This window comes from Phasianus colchicus, chromosome 5 (genome assembly GCF_987193195.1).
Source record: "Phasianus colchicus chromosome 5, bPhaCol1.hap1.1, whole genome shotgun sequence".
In the NCBI taxonomy this organism is placed as follows: Eukaryota; Metazoa; Chordata; class Aves; order Galliformes; family Phasianidae; genus Phasianus; species Phasianus colchicus.
Window position 1 is genome coordinate 2,063,835 of NC_143440.1, and position 22,144 is coordinate 2,085,978.

General features: G+C 36.1%; 1 long non-coding RNA gene across 3 annotated transcripts in view; it reads left to right on the plus strand.

Moving 5' to 3' along the window:
* LOC116237842 (uncharacterized) overlaps nucleotides 1-22,144 on the plus strand; it is a 305,216-nt gene that overhangs the window by 207,204 nt on the left and 75,868 nt on the right. For 2 of the 3 annotated variants that reach the window (XR_016466578.1, XR_016466580.1), the window contains 3 exons: nucleotides 13,259-13,327; nucleotides 18,539-18,667; nucleotides 20,355-20,461. This is a non-coding gene — a long non-coding RNA (uncharacterized LOC116237842). The remainder of the gene's footprint in view (nucleotides 1-13,258; nucleotides 13,328-18,538; nucleotides 18,668-20,354; nucleotides 20,462-22,144) is intronic. The other variant, XR_016466579.1, reaches the window with a different exon arrangement.

Consider the following 22,144-nt stretch of genomic DNA (forward strand, 5'->3'; position numbering starts at 1 on the left):
AAATTTTAACTGAATGATTTCCTTATCAAGAAGTCTGGTGTTAGGTTCTAAATACCAGGTTAATATCAAAACCATGCATAACTCTGACACTAATTTTAGAGCATGTCAATTATTATTATTTTTAATTGAAACAGAAAATAGTATTATTTCAGGAAAAAAAGTATTTTTTGTTGCTTTTTTTTTTTTTTAACTATTTATAAGAGATTTTGTTTTCAAAATATGATGCTTCAGTGCCTGATGGAAGTTGAAACTTGGGATAAGGCTGGTTGTAGCTCTTCCCTCTCTAAACACGGACATTTAATCTGATTAAGTTCCATAAGTTACTGAGGGGAATATGAGGTTACAAAAGAAAAACTGCAATCCCCACTGAGACCCAATAGACATCTTTGAGGACTGGAAGGAGACATCAGATGGCAAAGCCTAACACGACCAAAAGAGCCTGCCAAATCTGTTCTTATTTTGTTTACTGCTGCCAAAGAATGGAGCACAATTATAATCCTAGATAGTCACAATTTAGTTTATAGGGGTTAAAAACAGCACTTATGACCCTTCTGATGAATCTGTGACTTAACTTTCTTTTGCTTTACAATAGAGCAATAGCTCTTAGCACCACTGCCTGCCCCACGGAGGGCAGGCCTTTAAGAAAGTGAGCAAACAACACATTCCTGCTAGATGGGAAGAAGGATGGATCTATGCGTGGCAAGGGAGGAGAAAGGGCGGAAGCTATAGAGAGCCTTAGTAGCTTTGGGAATTTCTGCAGAGTGATTTATTCAGCCAGACTTTTAGACATAGCATTCCAACAGATGTTGCGTTTATTTATAGTTCAGGCACTGCAGACAAGGTAATTCATCAGATGGAGTCAGAAGTTAGGGTGAACGGCTGACTTTCAGTTCATAGAAATGAATAGACCATGAATGACTGCATTGACATGTTCAGTGATAACTGCAGGCTGCGTTCAGGAAAAAACATGCAACCCTGCAGCCTAAAATATGCAGGGATTGAGGAAGCACGTCTATCTCCTTTTGGTTAGTCTTTCTCTATTTAGGGTGTTCAGAACATACTCCTTACTTCGTGGCCTTGCTGTGTCAGATGTAGGAGCCCAGCATGTTAGGAGCCTGGTAAATCCAAACTCTTTCCTGTAGCTCCTTCTATGCTCCAGTGGGAGCATTATTTAACAAGTTCAGGATTGTTCTAGAAAAGAGGGCCTACAGGAAGCATGGAGGTAATATTAAAGTAGTGCTTCCAGGATTCTTGTTTGTGTCTTTTGCAACTGTGATGCACTGATTAGATACAGGCACCGTGCAAATTGCATGGTGGAGGTTTGCCTACAATCTTAGCTTACCAGTCATTGTGGTCTTTCTGAGCTGATGACTGAATTTCTTTCCTTTAGAGAGCATGGAAATTGAGAGAAAAAAGGTTTTTTTTGTGGCCTTGTCCTACCAGAGCCTTGCGTTGCTACCTACAGGGTCTTGAACTGCTAGGGGCTATCATTTATTTAGACATCACTACAAGAACAAAGCTACAAAGGAGGAGTGAAAACTGAATGGAAGAACAAATCTGCTGCTGAGTTAGTATGTTTCACTGCCCTATTTCACTTTTGGCATCCTGTAGCATGTTGCTTTTTCCCTCTAAAATTTTAAAACTCAGGACACTCAGCATAAATCTTTCTTAAATTTAGTGGCTAACCTTTCAAAGCTCATCTAACTAAAAAGTTAGATCATAATTTATGTGTAACGCATGTTATTAACCACTCAATGAATACTAAAATATATAACTTAATACTAATTACAGGTATTTTTGCACAAAGCCTTTATAAACATAAAACTCAAGGTATCGACTAGCATCTGTGTGGTCTCTCACACTTTTCTGAATTGCTTTAACGTTTATCTTGTGGATTCAGACTTAGGACTGGAGAACAAACAGCAGGTAGTAACTGTAAGGTTTGGAGAGTGCCAAGCAAATGGTCCTTGGCAAGCTGGATGTGAAACAGCAATCTACAACAAGACAGTTCAGCTTCATTAAGGAGGAAATGTAATGGATTTTTGGTATTTAAGCAGAAAACAGCACAGCTTTTTAACTAGCTTCTGTGAAAAAATGCTCTTTAATAAACGTTCATTACATGGTTCAGTTACCTCTGTGATCTAATCTGCCTGGGACCACTTTTGCATAGTATGATAGAATTATTAAAATGGGAAACTTATCTAGTGGTGCTTTTGTTTGTGTTTTATGAAATTTCAAGATCCCAAATGGAATCAAATCAATTAGTATCTGATTCTGTTGTTATTTTGCACTTGGACAAACAAAACAGAACACACGTACTGATAGATATGGATTCAACAAAGAGTTAATATTAAAACAAAAAAACACAGGTATTTACTCGGTATTGGGAATATCTGATTGAATAACTTTTCCTTATAGCTATTTCAAACATTTATTTAATAATATATGATTAGAGGTATGGATTGTTTCAGACCCACAAAGAAGAGCTTAAGAACAGAAGAGATGCTGTACAGGGGAAAAATGCTGGTCCTTCCAGGCCAATAATCTCTTCCTACCAGTAGAAAAGGAGATTGGGCTTGCAAACCTGTCTGCTTCTGTGTTCAGTTCCCCAGCATCCTTCACTCATGTATTATGGATGTTTAAAGATAAATCTCTAATCCTTCTAATGTTCATGAGTGTTTTGGATGTGAATTTTTCTAATTCTTCCCCCTTTTTCTTGAACTTGCACATAGTGTCAGTCTCCATAACTTCATAGTGCATCCTTTCACTGTACAAAACAGTGCTTTTTTCTGTTTCAAAAAATAGCTTCTTCTCTAGCTGCAAGCATTGGTATTGATCTGATTGCTCAAAGAAGGAAAATCATAGTGTGTTCCCTTTCTTTTCTCTCTTTTCCTCCCTTCTCTGCTCCCTGCCTACCCGTGGTAGCTTTGAGCATTGTATGTTAGCTCTGCTGTTTTCAAGTGAAGTATAATGTCGTAAGAGGGGAAATATATATATACTTTCTTCTATATATGTAATATTTTTTTATTCTATATCTATAACAATTTCTTCTTCCATATCAGTAATATAGTGGTTTTCATTCTATGCTGAAATCAAAATCGAAGTGTGAAGTCCTTATCTGTCTGAGACACTGTTGACAAGGTAATCTGTACCAAGATAAGGAACATTTTTTACTCATCATTTTGACACTGATGCATAAATTTAAGACTTAAGCTTTTCTTTATTTTCTGACTGCAATTGCTGGATCAGTTGTACAAGATGGATGGAGCTGTTTGATATAGCTACAGATATAAGGTCCATTGCCAACTTTCTCATCCATCTTTCCTAAAATGAAAAGAATGAGTTGAGATATGGGATTTAGTGGTTCTGCTTCCCCTTGCAGCTCATTCTCTGATCTCTTTGCAGGAGCTGCTGCAAGGAAGTCAGACAGTAGAAACAGTAAACATAGTCTTTATAAGTATAAAAGCAGCTCAACAGGCATAGATTTCACAAATGATCTTCTGTAATTATCAGTTAAGAAAGAAGTCCGATGGTATTTCCATCCAAAAGTTTTGTAATAAGAAATACAGTGCTCAGGTTTAGAAATTAGTGTTTGTCTCCATATTTTTACTGTTTTTCTTTCTGCTTATCTGATATATTTTTTTTCCTAGCAGAATAGTCAGAACTGGCAACAACCAAGTCTTCACATTACTATTTGTAATAATACCAATAGTTAAAGTGCTGTTGAATAATATTCATATGATGTCTTTCATCCAAAGATTTGCAAGTGCCTTTCATTCATCAAACTTCACTGTAACCATGTGATCTATAAGGCAAAAAATTGTCATGTTTTGTTTTCTGTGCATGTGCATAGTATATGTACAATTATAGAAGCATGAGCATTTGGCAAAGGAACCAGATTTGAATAACAATTTAGGCAGAAGAAAACCCACAAACCCACAACGGTATTCCTTAAAAATTCTTTCTCGATTTATTTTACTTAATGCTTCAATTGCTATTAGGCAGCTAACCATGAAAAAATAATTTCCTCCATTTTCTTTAATCAGGTAGTGTTTGTTTTCTGTTTTCCTGCAGTTTGCTTTTGTTTTTGAAGGAGATTATTTAGCTGCAGAACAAAAATTGGTTGGGTGCTCTTTGGAAGAGCTTTCACTGTTTGGGTCACACCCAGAGTTAGCCTCTGAAATGCTGCTGTGTAATGGGCTGTGCTGTGCAAATGGGCATCATACAGTAGTAGAGTTAATGGCCAGCACTAATGAGAATGAAATCTGTGATTACTTTTGAACACAATCTATTCATAAGATCCCAAGACTGCCAGACAAACACACAGCTCCTTGTGCAGAAAGTGATCCAGTGCTTCCCTGCTGTAACCTTCCTACCCACACCTGCCCCTGCATCTCCTTTTCCTTTTTAAGAGATCTTACCAGAATCAGGTCAGACTTTCATGTATTAATCTGCAATCTGCTCTGACCTCTCATCCTTTGCCTTCTGTTCTGTAGCCAATAGAGTAGACAGTCTGTCACTATGTGTTTATTTTGTAGTGGGACTGAGGCTTACAAACACTCCTGTAACATGTAAATTGAAATTGACTGCTGGGTTATCCTCTGCCCGTTGAGAATGCTGATTGGTCTGTATTCCACAGAAATTTCTCCATGCTTAATGTGCATTGCTTCTTTAAATCCAAAGTGTTCTTAGAAAAGGAAGCATTCATGTACTCCAAGGGTAGACTTTAGGTCATCTGAAGAACTGAGAAATATGTTACAGTGTGCCCAATTCTTTGCAGACCTGTTCAAACACAGTCTGACAGTAGCTTGGAATATTTTATCACACAACCAGTGAAATATTTCAGTGCCAGTTTCTTCTGAGAGCTCCCAGTTTGAAATTCTGTAAAGAAAACAATTATAGTTATTACATAGTTTACTGAATTTATATTAAAATTTTAAGTTCATAATAAAACTACAATTACAATGCTTACTACATCTTAAAAATAATGCAAAAGGGAGAACTCTGAAAACCACCATAGGTATGAACTTATGGCTTCAGTGCTGTGTTGCAAAGAACACGTTAACAGAGCACAGTGCAAAATCCATTCCTTAAAATTCTAAATTTTGGTAAGCTACTAGAAATAATGCAGAAAAAAATGCAGAGGTAATTTCTTGTTAACTGACCTTAGGAGTGGATATTGTAATGATATCCAAACTAGAAAAACATTGGGAGCATTTGTATTGATAACCCTTTATGATTAATTCACAGGATGGAAATGAAAGTATAAAGATAGAATGCTACTTCATTAAAATTGAAAGTAGAAAAGCCCAGTTGATTAATACCTCTTCTAAAAATGTAACTCATTAATCTTCACTCTTCCTGGAGGCTTATATGGTCAGAGCTGAATGGATGCAGCGTTTTCAGTGGAAACACATCCTCCCATTCAAGTACACGTGATTAACACTGTCATTCATTCAGTTGAATTTTAGGACATGAAGAAATTATGAAACTTCCTTGGGAGAAAAGTAGAAAAATGTGCTGTAGGTACAATAGCTTGTGCAATATAGCAGGATGAGAAGTTACTCATCTAACCCATGCTTCCTGTTTTGTGGCAAAAAAATTACTTGTACCAGTGCATATAAGAGGGATGTGTCTGTCAGCTGACGTGAACCAATAGCTTCACCTTTAGTAACTAATATATGGCTCTGCAATGTCTAACTATTAGTTGTGTAAGTTTGATAGGAGTAAGCTTACTGTGTTGTTTTGTTTCTAATATCCACAAGTACTGAAGATTAAAATAGGAAGAGAAATGATGCTTGAACTCACATATAAGCAGCATTTCTCTTCCTCGACTCTGCATAATGTCTCATTCTCTTCAGAGTGGCTGTTGCCTATGCTTTGTGTTGGAACTTAACAGTCAGTTTTCTTTAGAGACCTACATGATTCATATCAGGACTGTTCCTTACCAGCATTGAAACAAGGCTGCTTTTTATAATCCCTAGCACACAGCCAGAAAGACTCCATCTCTGTACCATTCTTAAGCTGTTCAGAGAAGTACTCCATTGGTTTTCATTTGAGAGGAGAGAATCTGCATTTTTGATTTTTTTTTTTTTTTCATTGCTTCTCAAACTTATTTTTGTGAAGATTGTTTCATCTGAGGAAAGGCTATGGTACTCATGGGTTCCAGCCTCTGTGTGCTTTTGAATGCTCATAAAGACTTTCTTAGCGGAAGATTTAGATGCACATACAACATGTTTGCTTTTTATAATTACTTTTTTTTTGTCGATCCTTTCAATACATAATCCACAGGTTCCTACAAAGAAAGACTGCAAACATAAAACAACTGACTACAGCTCCTTTATATCAGAAAGGTTCAGATAGCTGTTCAGGGCCTTCCATTTCAGGTTTTAATACAATAATGCAATTTTTTCTTGGTTTCAGAGTATTATCGAAAGTAATCTGATTTGTTGTTCCATTCAAAAAAGGAAAACACATTTCATAGTAATAACACATCTCCTTTGTGTCAGGAATCCAAATGACTATTGTTCTACTTCTGTAAATAGTGTGTATTATCACAGCTGTATACTGAAAAATCATATTGGTAGGATTGTTAGATGTACATTTACATTGTACATATATTCAAATTACATAAATCTTTTAAGGAACTCTTCATTTGTAATCCAGAAGGATAGTTAAATATGACTCATTCTGTAATGAAACTGAGGGGATATCTGCCAAAACATTTGTTAACATTTGCTCAATTTAGACTTGACTACTATTTGTGTCCTCTTTTTCGGTATGCTTTTTTATCCTAAAGTATTTTAACAATGTACTGATTCTAGGAAATATTTAGGGAAGTAAAATTGTGCCTCATGTTAAGAGTCTAATTTAAGAAAAGCAAAAATGTTATCATGACTATATATAGAATAATCCTTTCATTTCATCAGATGGCAGGTTTTTTCAATCTTTTTTATTCCAATTTTTTTTTTTTTTTTTTTTTAAGTATTGTGTTAATCCGGTCACGGGATAGATGAGATTATATTATTCTCATGTATTCAAAATTTCAGTAATGAATGAATGCAGTGCTCCCGAGTAACCTATGATAGAGACGTTTATTCATAGAAATCACTAAAGTAGGATTCTTTGTGATACTAGAGGTCCAGTGCACGTCCTGTAAGAACAGAAATGAGTAGTAGAAGCAAGGCAACATGTGGTGCTTGCATACAGGGGTGAGTGGCCCATCATGGTCAGATGACTGAGAATGACATTGATCCATTCAGAATCAAAATAATCATCCCATGGGTAGCTGATTGATATGGAATTCTTTTTAGAAAATGTTTTATGTATTTATGAAGCAATATCTGTGTTCTGGAGTTAGTAATACCCACTATTAAAAGTATATTTGGGTTGATAATAAGAAAAATCCTTGTTTACACAATTGCTTCATTGATGTTTGCATTAGTAGGCCTTTATAGTTGATTATAATTAGAAATACATAATGTAGAGTTACTATTTGGTTCTTCTCTTGGAATAGCAAACTATAATCCCTTGTCAGCCTCATTTTCAGGGTGAGGCATTTGCTAATGCCCAGCTTTATTCAAATGGAAATGCTCTCTATTTTCCTATACGGATATTAATCTTAGTACCTCTGATACTTATGAGAATTGAAGAGAAATATGAAATATTCCTACCTGTGAAGGACAATGCATTATCTTAACAGCATTTAAGATGTTTAAATAAGTATTAGTTTTAAAATATTTTTTTGCTGTTACGTAGTGCACTAAGCATTAAGCACAGATCCTGTCGTGAATTTTTATATGAACTTGGTTTGCAGTATGAGCAACATAGCATAAAGAATGCAAAATTCTTCATCCAGGAGTAAAATGTATCAAATCTGTCATGCTAGTTGAGACCAATTATGCATAAGGATTGTGATGGGAAGGTCTTGCTGCACTCTATTTGCAGAAGGAATGGATTTATTTGTATTTGCCCTAAAAGTTGCAAGTGGTTCCTAGGGCAACCTCTCCCTGAATGAACAGCCAGTGTTAGATAGCAGAATGTTTTGAAGAAAACTGTGTTCTATGAAGTCCCATGTATTCTCAGCATTACAGTCAGTCATAATGTGATTTAACTGAAAATAGTTCACGTAAATATAAAGCACAGGGGATTGCTTCCACAAATAACTTCATGCAATGTCTTTGCATTCACTTACTCAAAGCCAAATCCTGGAAATGAGTACTTTGTCTCAAGAGTTGTACTGTAAAAAACAAGTTTTCCTCTGAGGTTTTGTCCTCCCTCAGCTAACCTCCACCCTTTGTGTAACTAAATGAGCAATGGTACTGCTTTTAACCTGGTCCATGCAAAATGGAGACTGTATCTATACCTTGTTCTGTCTTTCCAAAGAAACCTATTGCCCCCAAAAATGTGTTTGGTTATGCTGTTTTCATACAGGTGCATGTACTGTAGGTGTGAGGTATGACTCTATTATTATTATTTTTTTTTTTACAGCATCAGTTAATGACTTCTTTCATCAAACAGGATAACGTATTATAGAAACAATTTGTACTTACTACAGTTTTGATACCTGCCTTAGCCACTGTAACTGCATATCGCTGTGCTTGTGTAAAATATAGCTCAGCTCCCATTATAGATAGATATGAAAATAGCAGGAAAATTAAATGCCAGGGAAGTCCTCAGAAAAGCCTTCTTGGAGGGTTTCTGCAAGCGTAGAGCTGAACAAGGGGAATATTTTCTGTTCTGAATTCTAAATAAACGTGACAAATAGCAAGCAGTGGTCAAGTGGTATTCGGCAATGGATTCGATAGTCAAGTAACTTGTTACAGCATAATCAACAGATTTGAAGTTTCTCTGATTTACAACTCTAAACTCTTTTTGATCCCCAAACCCTTTAAGAACCATTTATAAGAGATGCTGCCATTCTTCTTGTGCAATTTAATGTCATTTTTGACTGACAGAGGAAACATTCTGAGAAGTGGAAATCAGTAAAAAACGGAAAACAGGACGTAGGCCTCATTTTCCTTTGAGGATGTAAGGACTTGGATTCTCTTTCTTTAATTCATGCTTAGTCGCATTAGACCCCTTCTAAATGGATGCTAGCTGCTTTCTTTGGCACAAATATTTCTTGCAAAGCTTCTTTTCTTGGATGCATGTTGACTTTTTGTTGAAATGACCATGAATTTCATTCTTTTTGTTCCTCATCTCCGTGTGCAAACAGTTCGCAGGCCGCAGCATTTTCACAAACATGAGCAGAGTCCATAAGGTGGCACAATCTCAGTGTTTACTTGTGAGAAATAAAGCTGAACGTATTATGTAAATGCTTTGCTGGAAACACATGGAAAAGTTAGCAAATGCTTAAGTAAGCTCTTGTTTGGGAAATATTAAATAGGGCACTAGTTCACAACAAGCTAAACATCTGCAACAATTACTTGTAAAATCATTGCCATGTGTTACTTCTAAGAAGCAAAAGGAAGCAGCTGCTGCTCTACTATATCAGTTTCTGTGAACGTTCTTTTTCTCAACTAAATAACTGAATATGGAACAGGTTCTTTCATTACTTTGCTTACAATCCTCTTAATCAAAGGCACTCTTAACACAATAGTAAAGGCATGTTTTACACCTGGACTAGAGATAGGCCCTGGTTGCAAACCCTTTTTGGAGGTTGTTGTGGTTATGACACCGCTGGAAATTTGGAACAGGTTTTTGAAAATCCAAATTAACATAAATGTCCTTGCTATGATCATATATGGATCATTTCTAACAACGTACTCTGAGTTTTAGGTGACGTGTATGCAGCATGTTTATGCACCTCCTAGAAGAAATAGTTTGTCACTTTAAGAAAAGGCTAGACTAGGCAAAATCATTACTTTTTTCTTTTTTTCTGAACACGTCATTCTTCTGACACCAACTGCATGCTACCTTCTGTTAACCTAGTTTTAATTTAGTAAGAAATATCTGAACCAGGAATTCTAAAACTTGCAGCAAATGTGGGACATTAAATATTTCTAAAAGCAAATATTGAATATAATCAGAGCCATTATACATCCTACCTGCTATGCTAAATCTTAAATGTATCGCTGGAATAAAACCTGTGACGCTTTAAGGCAGCATGCAAGGAATGGAAAATATGTAATATGTAGTGTTACTTGCTATGTATTATAAAATATGTGTGGTTCAAAACACCCAACACAAGAAAAATGCATTGAACTAAAATGTCTGATCTCTATGAGAAGTAACAGGCATAAATTCAAAAGAGCAACAATGTGAGTAATAAAAGACGTACCTTAGGGCATGACATGTAAAAGTTCAGCTTCAAATTCTTTTAAAATGCTAATTAAAATATTGTCTGAGATTAGACCTGGCTAGTTGTGAACACTGCAGCTGCATGGTTGATTTGCTTGTTTTTAAGTTGATGTAAATTTTCCTACAATATGAAAAACATCCTTATGGAACCCCAGTGCATGGTATTTCTTAAATAAATGTTCTCCAAGGCCTCTGAAAGAAGGAAATAAATCAGCACCATCAGTGTTATTATTCATAGAATCACAGAATGGCCTGGGTTGAAAAGGACCACAATGATTATGTACTTCCAACCCCCTGCTATGTGCAGGTCTCCAACCAGCAGCCCAGGCTGCCCAGAGCCACATCCAGCCTGGCCTTGAATGCCTGCAGGGATGGGGCATCCACAGCCTCCTTGGGCAACCTGTTCCAGTGCCTCACCACCCTCTGTGCGAAAAACTTCCTCCCAGTATCTAATCTAAACCTCTCCTGTCTCAGTTTAAAACCATTCCCCCTTGTCCTATCACTATCCACCCTGTTAAACAGCTATTCCCTCTCCTGCTTATATGCTCCATATTGTTTTTGGCTGCTAGGAATCCCAAATCTAGCATCATCATTGATGCTGAGAATCTGAGGATTTTAGCCTCCTCAGTTTATAATAAAAGGGTAGAAAGGCAGTTATCACTGTCATCTGCTTCCTCATCACTGTGACAAACTGGCACTGGGTTCCCATGCTTCCCGTGCTTGGAAAATCTTGAGGTTTACTTTGGGCTGGGGACCCTGCAAGCCAAGAATAATTTCTGTGCAAATTCACCAAGCGAGCTTTCCCTACAATTTGGAGCAGCTGAACTTCAGCTTTGTAGCAAGCTATCACATAAGTGCCCCCTGAAAGCAATATCTGGAAACTTGGTGCTGAAAAGATTTTCTGAATGGACCTGGACCCTTGTGCACTATGAATGAATCCCCCCTTGACTTGTGGAAGATTGTTTTTAATATAGTAGGAACCCATCATGCACAAGAATTTGAAACATAGTCTATAGATATTTCCTAGAGAAACTTTGCTTTTCTAGAAAGTTTCAGTAATGGTACAGGAATAATTATGATGGTAGGGGAAACATGAAGGAAGTTTTTCACTGTTGGAAAGAATACTGCTGAAGTTAGATGAAACAACCCTTGGTGCAGGATGTAGTTTCAGGCATTGACACTGGCAAAGCATGACTTAAGACTGAGCTTATAAAAGAGATAGTGGATTTTTCCCTTGAAATTCTCAAGGCCAAGTTGGTTTTCTGTTATAATTTTTTGGTTTATTCATTTTGGAGGTAGAGACAGCATGGCATTTTTTTATTTATGGGAACAAATTTTAAGGCTTACACTCTTTCATTTTCCTTGTTGCATGATCTCTAAGCAATGCAAGATTAAAGAATCCTTTGCTAGATTCAGATTGTGAATGCAGTGGAATAAAATGACCTGTATTAGACATCTGTTGCACCAAGAAAAAATCTCTAATGCATTTTGTCTGATGCATAATTTGCTTTTGGATACCTTCCATTCATGGTAATGAAGATCAGAATGAAGCTGTCAGGATCTATCAGAACATGTTTTGCAGAGTTGTACTAAAAAAAGAAACCATAATTCTTAAATGATCAGGGGAAAATGTTTTAGAAATGGGGAAGCAAGGCTTCACCTGTATGATCCCTGCAGTGATAAGAATGTTATCAGAATTCTGCCTCCAGTTCCAGACATCAAAAATGAGGGCAAAATATGCAAAGGGATTCTGGAAATAGTTATTAAAAAGCTAAACTTCCAGAAAATTGGATGTGTAGTAGTAGATTAAACTTTGTTCAGTCTTTTTATTCAAGAAAGAATAAGAGATGGGTTGACGACTGTCAAAATGTGTCAGTTCCTTCTGAGAAGGGCTGAAATCTGACCATGTTCATATATTTTATTGTGTTTTTGCTTTTGAGCTGTAACAGTAGTTGAGATATTTACAGCATACTATATAGTAGTATGCACTAGAAAATAATGTCTCCTGAATCAACCTTTCTCTGTTATGCAGCCAACTGCAATTCAACCGTAATTTTGCCTTATAAATTCATTTTTACGAGATCTTAAAGTAATTTGTGAGAACAGACTATAAAGGGCATTTTTAATGTAATTACACTGTGCAACAAGACTGTGTTATTTCTATCACTGAAATAAGTATTTTCTTATGTTTGGGGTGATATTTCAGTAGAATCAGGAGAGTGTGTTGGTTGTTGAAGAATACTCTGCCAGGAATCTTGAGTTAAGTGGGAACAAGGAAAATGTTTATTATAAGTTTTGTTTGTTTGTTTGTTTTTCAAGTTCTCTGAAGATTACTATTATCCCTCATTTAAAGAACTGTTAAAAACTTATAATCCAGCAAATGAGAATGTACATCTGAGTACAAGATTGAGTTGGTGCTTCAGTATATACACAAAATCATATATTTTCTGAATCATCAAGCATAACTTAATCCCTCAGGGAAGTCACGCTTGACCAGTCATTTTGATGAATATGTAGAAATGCTGATAAAAATAAAAGAAATAACTGGTTTTGATGTGGTAATGTTTTGGATGTTTATTTTTAGTTCTGGTCACAGTTTGCCAATACTTACTAATTTCAGATCTTGGCGCATATTAAAACTGCTTTTCCTTAGCTTTAGATACTGGATTACTTATATTCACACGTTATATTTGCTGTAATCATTTTTCTTTTATGAAGTTGCTTTGGTTGTTACCCAGTAGATAGGAATTTTATCGATAAGTTTTGCTAAGTGGGACATCAGTTCTTCAAACATGCTTTTCTCCTTAAAGCTGTTTCTGTATTAATATTTTGGAACATTTTATTCATCTTTAACTCAGGAATGACCTTTGTCAGCTGTCACTGTCAACTAGGCATCGCTGCTCTTGACTGTTACTGTCAGCTCTGAAGAGATGTAAATCTCTGTTATATTCCACAGGGCTGGAAAACTGAATATCTCTAAACTGTGGAATACATTGTGGAATAAAAACAACCACCCGCATACATGGTAAATACTATTTCTTCAGAAAATAACTTGTCTTGCCTACTACCTAAAATAGGGACAAATATTTAATGTAACACATATTTAAAATAAGTCAGAGTAACATCTGGATGATGTAATAAAAGGAATTGTAAAAAGTTCATATGTTCTAGCATGGTTAGAGATTCTGTGTAGTGCAGTAAAACACAAAAATATCAGCAAAATCCACTTGAGTTAATAATTTATTCCCCTACAACACTACAGTTTCTGACTCGTATAGTCAAAAAACAGTGCATAAGGATTTTTCTATTGACAAATTTGTAATAATTATAGAATTTGTACATGTATAAGTATACTCACTGGTAATAACTGATGGTATTGAATGTGTACCTTTATTAATTCTATTCGACCAAGAAGCCTAGAATTCAGCAAATCGTCACAGAACCAAATTAATTGAGAAGTCTCCTTGAACATTCACAAGGTTGACAAATCAAAGGACAAGCCTGATTGAGAATTACATAATCATCAATTTTATTTTTTTAGCTTCTCTGCTAACAAGTGGAGGAAATGGAGGAAAACAGTTGAAGCAAAGACAATGCCTTAGCTTTTTAACATTATCATAGTCTTTGAAAACTTTTGAGACATAAGAATGTGTTGAGGCTGGTATTTAAATGCAGTGAATGATTTGAAACTCAGTGCTACAGGTTCAATGTCAGTCAGAAAGCTTTGCAAGCCACATAAGTCTGAGGATTGTCTTTCTTAGATGTGTTCACCAATGTCCATGTTTGTGCATTTGTGGGTAAACATCCAGTGAAAGAGAAAACTCTACACACATATATTCAAGAGATTAATTTAATGTATGTATTCTAATTTTTATGTTTTGTTTTTCTGAATCAAATCTGCTAGGATGAGTCAGTGCCTTTCACTGCTGTTAAGTCCCTCTGTTATGGACCTGGGGCTGTTTGTGAGGAAACCTAGAAGGCAGATGCAGAGCAGGAGAACGAGAAATTTTTTCTTCTTTCTGTTCTGCATGAGTATTCTGAAGGAGTAGAATATGAGAGGAAAAGGCAAACTCCTGCAGTCCTTTTTTCTACCATTCAAATTTTCTTCCTGATCTTAATCTACTGGGTTATGGGGCAGTCCTGGAGAATCGAAAACTCGTGACTGATTGTCAGTTTTCCTTTTCCTTTGCTCTGTGCCTCTTCTTTGGTAAGCCTCCATAAAGTCAGGAGTGATCTCGCCTTAAACAACTTTTCTTGTTAAGAATTAGGCAACAGAGGAAAAATAATTATTTCTGTAGCTCTCAAGGAATACGATAAACATAAGATTTGATCAGGGAAAGTTTTGTCAACAACTGATATGCTTTTCTATTAACATTGCCTCCTGGAAGTAATTCTTACAAAGGAAAGCTGAGATTCAGTTGAAATGGGCATCCAAGGGGAGTCCTATTTGGATTTCTCTCTGTGTTTATTTCAGGAAATTCAAATCACTGGAGCATTCAGATCTTAAAACTTCAATAGGCTAACATTGCTGGTTAATAAGAAGTTACTTCCACAACCCAAGAATACTAAAGCTAAGACCAACCTTGTCCCAAATGAGCAATCTTCATGCTAAGTGCCTTCTTCTGCCATAAATCCACACATGTATCTTTCCATAATGTCAGTGGAAATCCTCTGGTAGACTAGAGTAATACCTGTCCCTAAGGAAACGGGTGATTCAGATCATGAAGAACAGCTACTAAAAGAAACACATCACAGTTCAGACAATTTAGTCATTTCATTAACGCTAAGTGCCTTTTGCCCTGGTGAAATAGATATAAAAAGAATATGTTATTGATTTGAAAGTAAAAACTCAGTCAACATTTTCCAGAGAAAAAATTCTGAAGATATTTAGAAAATGTTATTAACATAATTAATTAACAGAGTGTGAAACCTTAGTTGTTACTAACAGGAAGCTAGGAAGGATTCCACTTAGAAAGTTACTAACAGTCTGAGATATCTCCAAGAGGAAAGACACTGGCCTTTTCCATCCCACAGAAGTAGCTATCACCAGTATCACTTCCCTTCCCTTCCCTTCCCTTCCCTTCCCTTCCCTTCCCTTCCCTTCCCTTCCCTTCCCTTCCCTTCCCTTCCCTTCCCTTCCCTTCCCTTCCCTTCCCTTCCCTTCCCTTCCCAATTTCCAGCTGCCTCCAGCAGTGATAACTTGTTTGCTGTGTACAGCACTGGGCACTCTTTCAATTTAAAGATGAATTTGAGGTGGTGATATTTCAAAATTTGGATCTCTGTCTCATCATCTGTCAGAGAGAAGGCCTGCTTGAACTACTTATGGTCAGAAAAACTAAAAAAAAAAAAAGAAAATATTTTTACAAATTTAGTTAAGTATTTTTCTGATATATTTAAGTCTTTTTTTTTTTTAAGTTTAAAACAGATTTCTTTGTTATAAATGAAAATCTTTGTTATAAATGAAAAATGTATATTTCCTTTCAATCATTTTTGACATCTCTCGAGTTTTCTGATTATTCTTAGACAACCCAGCTGTACTCCAAACTGCTTGTTTTTCTTGACATATATATATAAACAATCTGAGAAAAAGAGGTAGAAAATAGGGACTGAAAATATATCAGCAAAGAGGCAACGGTGCTACTTATAACAATGATTACTTTGGTAACTGTAGCGCTGGCAATTTTTTCTCGTTGAAAAAAAGCTACAGTGCTGCAAAAGGCACATAAGAAACAAAATTTAAAGTGGGGTAACTTCCACACTTGATTATAGTATTAGAAGAGATTCAGACATCCTCTTCTATTAGTTTGTAATGAAAAAAATTCAATCAGTATTAAAAAAAATAAAATAATAAAAAAAAAAATTAGAATTGTTTTATAATAATATCCAGATGATTAATAAAAGAAAATTTCAAGAATTCACAGGACATATTCTTATAGAATGTGTGGGCAAGTTTTCCTCTAGGGATCATCTAGCCTAGTTGAATAGCCAGTGGCCTTTGTGTGACCAAAACAACAAAATTAGGTTGAAATTCTGAAACTGAAAATGAAATGTTTCCAGTATTGCATTTATTCTGTTTATTCAGCAAGCATTTCTGTCCTTAGCTCTGCCATTTTTTTTTTTTTCATGTTTAAAAGGGTAAAATGAACATAAATCAAATTTTCTCTATTGATACAATTTTGACACCCTCGCTCATGATGTAAATCTCTTCAAGAAAAAAGACACACACAACCTGCTGAATAAAGACATTACTTTGTGATTTGTAAATTTGATTGGATAGATTCCTTAAGTCACCTTCAGAATTGGGTTTATGCTTTATAGTGAATTTGTCTCTAGGTGTAGATACCTCACCATTCTAATACTGGCTATTTTAAGGAAAACAGTTGTGGTGCCTGAATCAATGTACTGAAGGTGGGGATAATTGCACGCCTGTTGTACTTAATGCCTTGTTTGGGTTAATATCTTTTGGGAAAGACCATGAGCTTCAGAGTGCCTCTGTGGACTAAGCAGCTTTGCTACAACATGTTTTTCTGCAGGGTGAACAGCAATTTGCTGTCTAGCCCTGGGTTCAATGTATGAAGTGTGGTGAAGGTGACATCTGCAAAAATGATTTGATAGTTTCTTCTAGTGACATTGAAACTGAGCTCTGATTCAGTTATTGAACATCCTTGATTTGTCTTTCTGCATTGCATTGGATTTTCTGTTGCAGATAAAGCCTGAAGAAATTGTAACACTTTGATAAAGCCATATGTCTGGCAGATTGAATGAAATAAATGCACCCTCTTAGCCAGAGCCTGCACAGTTTCTCATGTTAAGGGATTCTCTGCTGTTGCTAGTTGATTGGTTGTTTTGTCGTCATGTTTAAGAAGCCTTGAAATTAAGATTTCTGTGATAATGTAGATAATGAAAATCATAAACTGCATTTAAATCTATTACTTTAAAAATCAGTTGTTAGCAAGTTCGTGTATTGAAAGATCTCTTGGTTTGCTGCTTACTGGGATGCTGTGATCCCCGTGACTATTTCCAGGAATGCTAGACTGCTTTAGACAGTTCTTGAGGTAAACATTTCAGATGACTCTCTTTTTCTATCATTGAATGTGTACCAGTTCTGCTGGTTAACCCAAGGCAACTGTCACTTGTTTTTCTTCCAGATCAGTTGATCAGTGGCTGCGGTGACTCATTTTCACCCATCTTTAAAATGAGTTTCGAGTTTTGAAAAAGGCTTTCAGAATACCAAATCACAAGAGAGAAATACATTTTGAAATATAGTACTATGTCTAAAATATTTTCCTATTTTAAAATCTAATAAGTTTTATTTACATGTGGTCTTTTACATCTTGGTGAAGGAATTGCAACACTTTTTTAAAACTCCTGTGTCACTGTGGATGAGAATGCCACTTTCTTATACAGAAACTGTTTTTCTACAACAGCTATTTTTTTATGTTCAAATGTATTTCTTATATGCTCCAGTAATTTTTTTCAACTTCAACTTGCACAATTCAATTAGGATAATGGAATATTTTAATACCTTCTTTAGTAACCGTGGACAAACATGGATGCATCCAATTAAACTATTTTTATCTGTTCTGCGGAGTCACTAACAAGCTGAAAACATTCTAGACCTTACACTATAGTCATATCTATAAAATAAATCCCAACAGCTTCCTTCTTCTTGATAGTAGATGGTCTAAATGCTTCAAAAGAAGTTACAGTATTGCTTCTGAAAACAGATGGGGAATAATGTAACCCACATTATGTCACATTGAATCTCCAGTAGATTAAAATGATTTAGAATATAAACCTTAAAATGTGAAGCTTAATGACTTCCTGCAATTTTATTATTGCATTTGTGGATGTTTACATAACTGTGTATTTTCATATCTTTTTTTTTTTTAATTTTGGATCTATTCAGGTATTTCAATTTTCCACTTTTCCTTTTTACTGGATGCTTCCTTTGCATTCTGTCATGAAATATAAATAAAGAAATGGGCCCTAATTTTACTTTCTCTACACCACTTATCCTATTCTGTTCTATTATGTCTCCTTTGCTCATTTTCATCAGTGTTCTCTGATATTATCTCTTCATAGAATGTATTTTTTTTAAAGAGGTGGTGACTGGAACTGCACAGACCAATCCATATAAGCCTTTATAATGGAAGAGGATAATGATAGAACCTATTATATTGTCATCATATCATCATTTCAGTTTTTAATATATTTTTTTTCTTTTTTATTGCAGCTGTACATTTTGGAAAGATTTTCTACACTCATTCCCAAACTTATTTTTGAAGTGATAGGATGATGTTTCATCTGAAAGTCAAGAATTTGAAATCCATGGCTGAATGCATCTCCCAGAATCTCCTGTTAGGTATGGTTTTCTTTTTCACAGTTTGTAAACATGTGATAAGATTAACACTGCATATGATTTAGAAGTTCTATTCTTGAAATGCCTATTGATGTACTTAAATTCTAAGTCAGAGTATTTTTTTGGGAGTGCTGTGGTTCCACTGTGATCTAGCTGTCTGACTACTTCAGGGCTAACCAAAAGCTAAAGCATATTCTCAGGGGCATTATTCAAATGCCTCATTAACACTGACAGGCACAGGGCACCAACCACCTCACTAGGAAGCCTGTTCCACAAGCCCTCAGCTTGTACCTCCAGCCATGTCACCAGCTCTGGTGCCTCCTCTGGGCATTTCAGAGGTCCTTCATCCCCTTTTTGTATTTTGGAGCCCAGTACTGTACACAAAATACAAGGTGAGGCCACATGCATGCTGAATATAGTGGGAGAATCACCTCTTTTGACTGGCTGTACCTCATGTGGTTTGCCCTGACTGCCAGGTTATAATAATAATTCATATTCAGCCTGCAAAAATGACAGACTGTATGAAGGAGTTGAGTGTACCCTTGCAGGCACCAAGTTGGGAGGAAGTGTTGATCTGAATGAGGGTAGGAAGGCTCAGATGGATCTGGATAGGCTAGATCAATGGACTGAGGCCAATTATATGAGTTCTAACAAGACCAAGTATGTGATGCAACGTTTTGGTTGCAGAAATCTTGTTCATTAATACAGGCTAGGGGCAAGGTGGCTGGAAAGCTGCATGGAAGAAAAGGGTCTGGGGGGTGCTAGTTGACAGGCAGCTGTATGCAAGCCTGCAGCGTGCTCAGCTAGCTAAGAGGCCAGCAGCATCCTGGCCTTCATCAGGAATAGTGCAGCCAGCAGGAGCAGGGAGATGATCGTTCCTAACTCAGGATCGTTCCTGTACTCACCAGGACTGGTGAGGGTGCACCTTGACTGCTGTGTTCAGTTTTGGGCTCCTCACTACAAGAAAGACATCAAGGCGCTGGAGCGTGTCCAGTGAACAGCAATGAAGCTGTGAAGGGTCTTGGAGCACAAGTCTTATGAGGAGTGGCTGAGGGAAGTGGGATGGTGCAGTCTGGAGAAGAGGAGGCTCAGGGAAGGCTTTAGTGCTCTCTACAACCCTGTAGGTGCAATATAGGTTGTGGTGAGGTGGGGGTCAGCATCTTCTCTCACATAACTAGCAGTTGGACTAGAGGGAATGGCCTCAAGTTGTGCCAAAGGAGGTTCAGGTTGGATATTAGGAAAAATTTCTTCTCTGAAAGAATGGTGATTGCAACAGGATGCCTGGGGGGAGGGAGGGTAGAGTAACCAGAAGTTTTCAAGAAGGGTAGTTTTCAAGAAAAAGGTGGATGTCATACTGAGGGTTGTGGTCTAGAGCAGTCAAAGGCATGGGTTAATGTTTGGACTATGTGATATTAGTGGTCTTTCCAAACTTAATGATTCTATGATTCTCTGAAACTTGTATTTTGGAAAGATAATGTTTTGTATTAACAATTGTTAATACAATTGTTTTATTGTAATTTGCTTCCAGAAATTGCAATATCTTCAGTGTCAGCATAGATACAACCTTAGTGGCAACTGGTTGATAATCTGTAACTATACTTGATCATTTACAGAAAAAAAAGAGCATACTTTCACTTCAGCGTGCTTATGGTAGCTTGGAACATCCCACTGTTTATTTGTTCCACTTTAGATAGTTCTTATCTGAGAAAGGAGATGAGAAATATCTTCCTGTGGATTGCAGATTGCAGAGTACTTACTCCATAAGCAGATTGCAGAGTATTTACTGAAGGATTCAAGGTATGACTTTATATTGCATACTTACTGGGATTATTTCAAGGTAGCAAAACCAATCAAATTGTTAGCAATGATTTAGAAAAAAAAAAAAGCTGTTCTCCTTTTGTTTATGACTTCAGAACAAATGCATTACTTTCCATCTCAGAGGGCTGGTAAATAGATAAAACTTTTAACAACTGTAGGGTGCACTGATTCTCTACTGATATGAAATATAAATACCTAGCATCTAACTTGGATCTGTGTTGTCTATGCAAAGGCAAAGTCTGATTCAAATGGGATTAGCAGTGTGCATGGATTTAAGCATGTCCATAAATGTCTGCAAGGCTTTAGTTATTCAGTGCACTCATTATCTCAATTTGTTGTTTCGTGGAATTGTTCCAAGCATCTCGTCTAATCAGATCCTCCTGCAGGCACAACATATGCTCACAATGATGTTAGCTATATATAGCTCCTTCCACAATTGTGGAGGATCAATGGAATGTTTTTATTGCCAGTGCATGGACGTGTCTGTGAATTATCCTTTAGGAATTACAATCCCTCGATGAGATTACAGTGTGAATTCCAATGGTTATAAAGCTGATGGCACAAGTGTAATTTCTTAGATAAAAGCATTATAATTAATGTATACAAATATACAGTAATGCAGTATTAATAATATAAAATGGATACAAGTTATATGATTTAATTAGAAAGCAAGCTTGACACTATTGCTTGTATACCAGTTGCACATTCAACCCATAAATAAAGAAAAACAATGTCATTGTGCTGAATGAAAATCAGCCAGATGTTCTTCATTGAAAATGTTTACCTCAGTAGTAAAGCATGTTTATTTCAGGCACCTAATGACTGACCTTTGATATTTAAGCTTGAAATGCAGATGGCAAATAGCCCAGATAATTCTGTTCTCAGTAATGCTGTTGTAAATCTGTTGTGTTACTGTATATTATGGAAAGTAGTGTACAATGTGACAAGAGGTTATGGCCCATTTCTGCTGTCTTTGTTGCTTTCATCTGCAAAGGCATTCATAGGAATCAATGAAAGTACATATAAAATATTACTTGAAATGTGTAAGCATGTCAGAATTTGATTCTTTAGAGCCTGAAAGCGTTTAGTAGTTTTTTTGTTTTTTTTTTTTTCATTTACCCATCCTATTTAAATGATTGTCAACAATAGAACTAAGAAAATGTCAGTCTTGCTATACAGGTGATTGTAAAATGCCAATGTTAGTATTAGTAAATAACTTACTGAATGGATTCAGCATGAAGTGGTTGAAAATTAATTTGATAGTATATGGTTTAATCAATGTTACTATCTTTGTTTCTAGATACATAACTCCCTTTTGGCCATGCTATTCAATATATTATTTTGGTAACAGCTGGAAAAATTGTGCTGTGAAACTAAGTATAACACTTTTTTTTTTTTCCTTATGATCATAAAATTAAATTTCTATCAAAGCTCAGATTATCTAGATGGAAAAATTCAAATATTAGGACTTTCAAACAGCGGAGAAGGTAATTTCAAATGAACTTACTGCATCTAAAATGCCAGGTGCAACATAAAGGATTGGAGGTGGGAGGAATTAATGAGGTTTATGTTGGTCTTCAATCTGAACACCCTTTTTTATTTAAATAATGTATGTGATCTACATACATGCATATGCAAACACTCACCTTACTGAAAAGACAT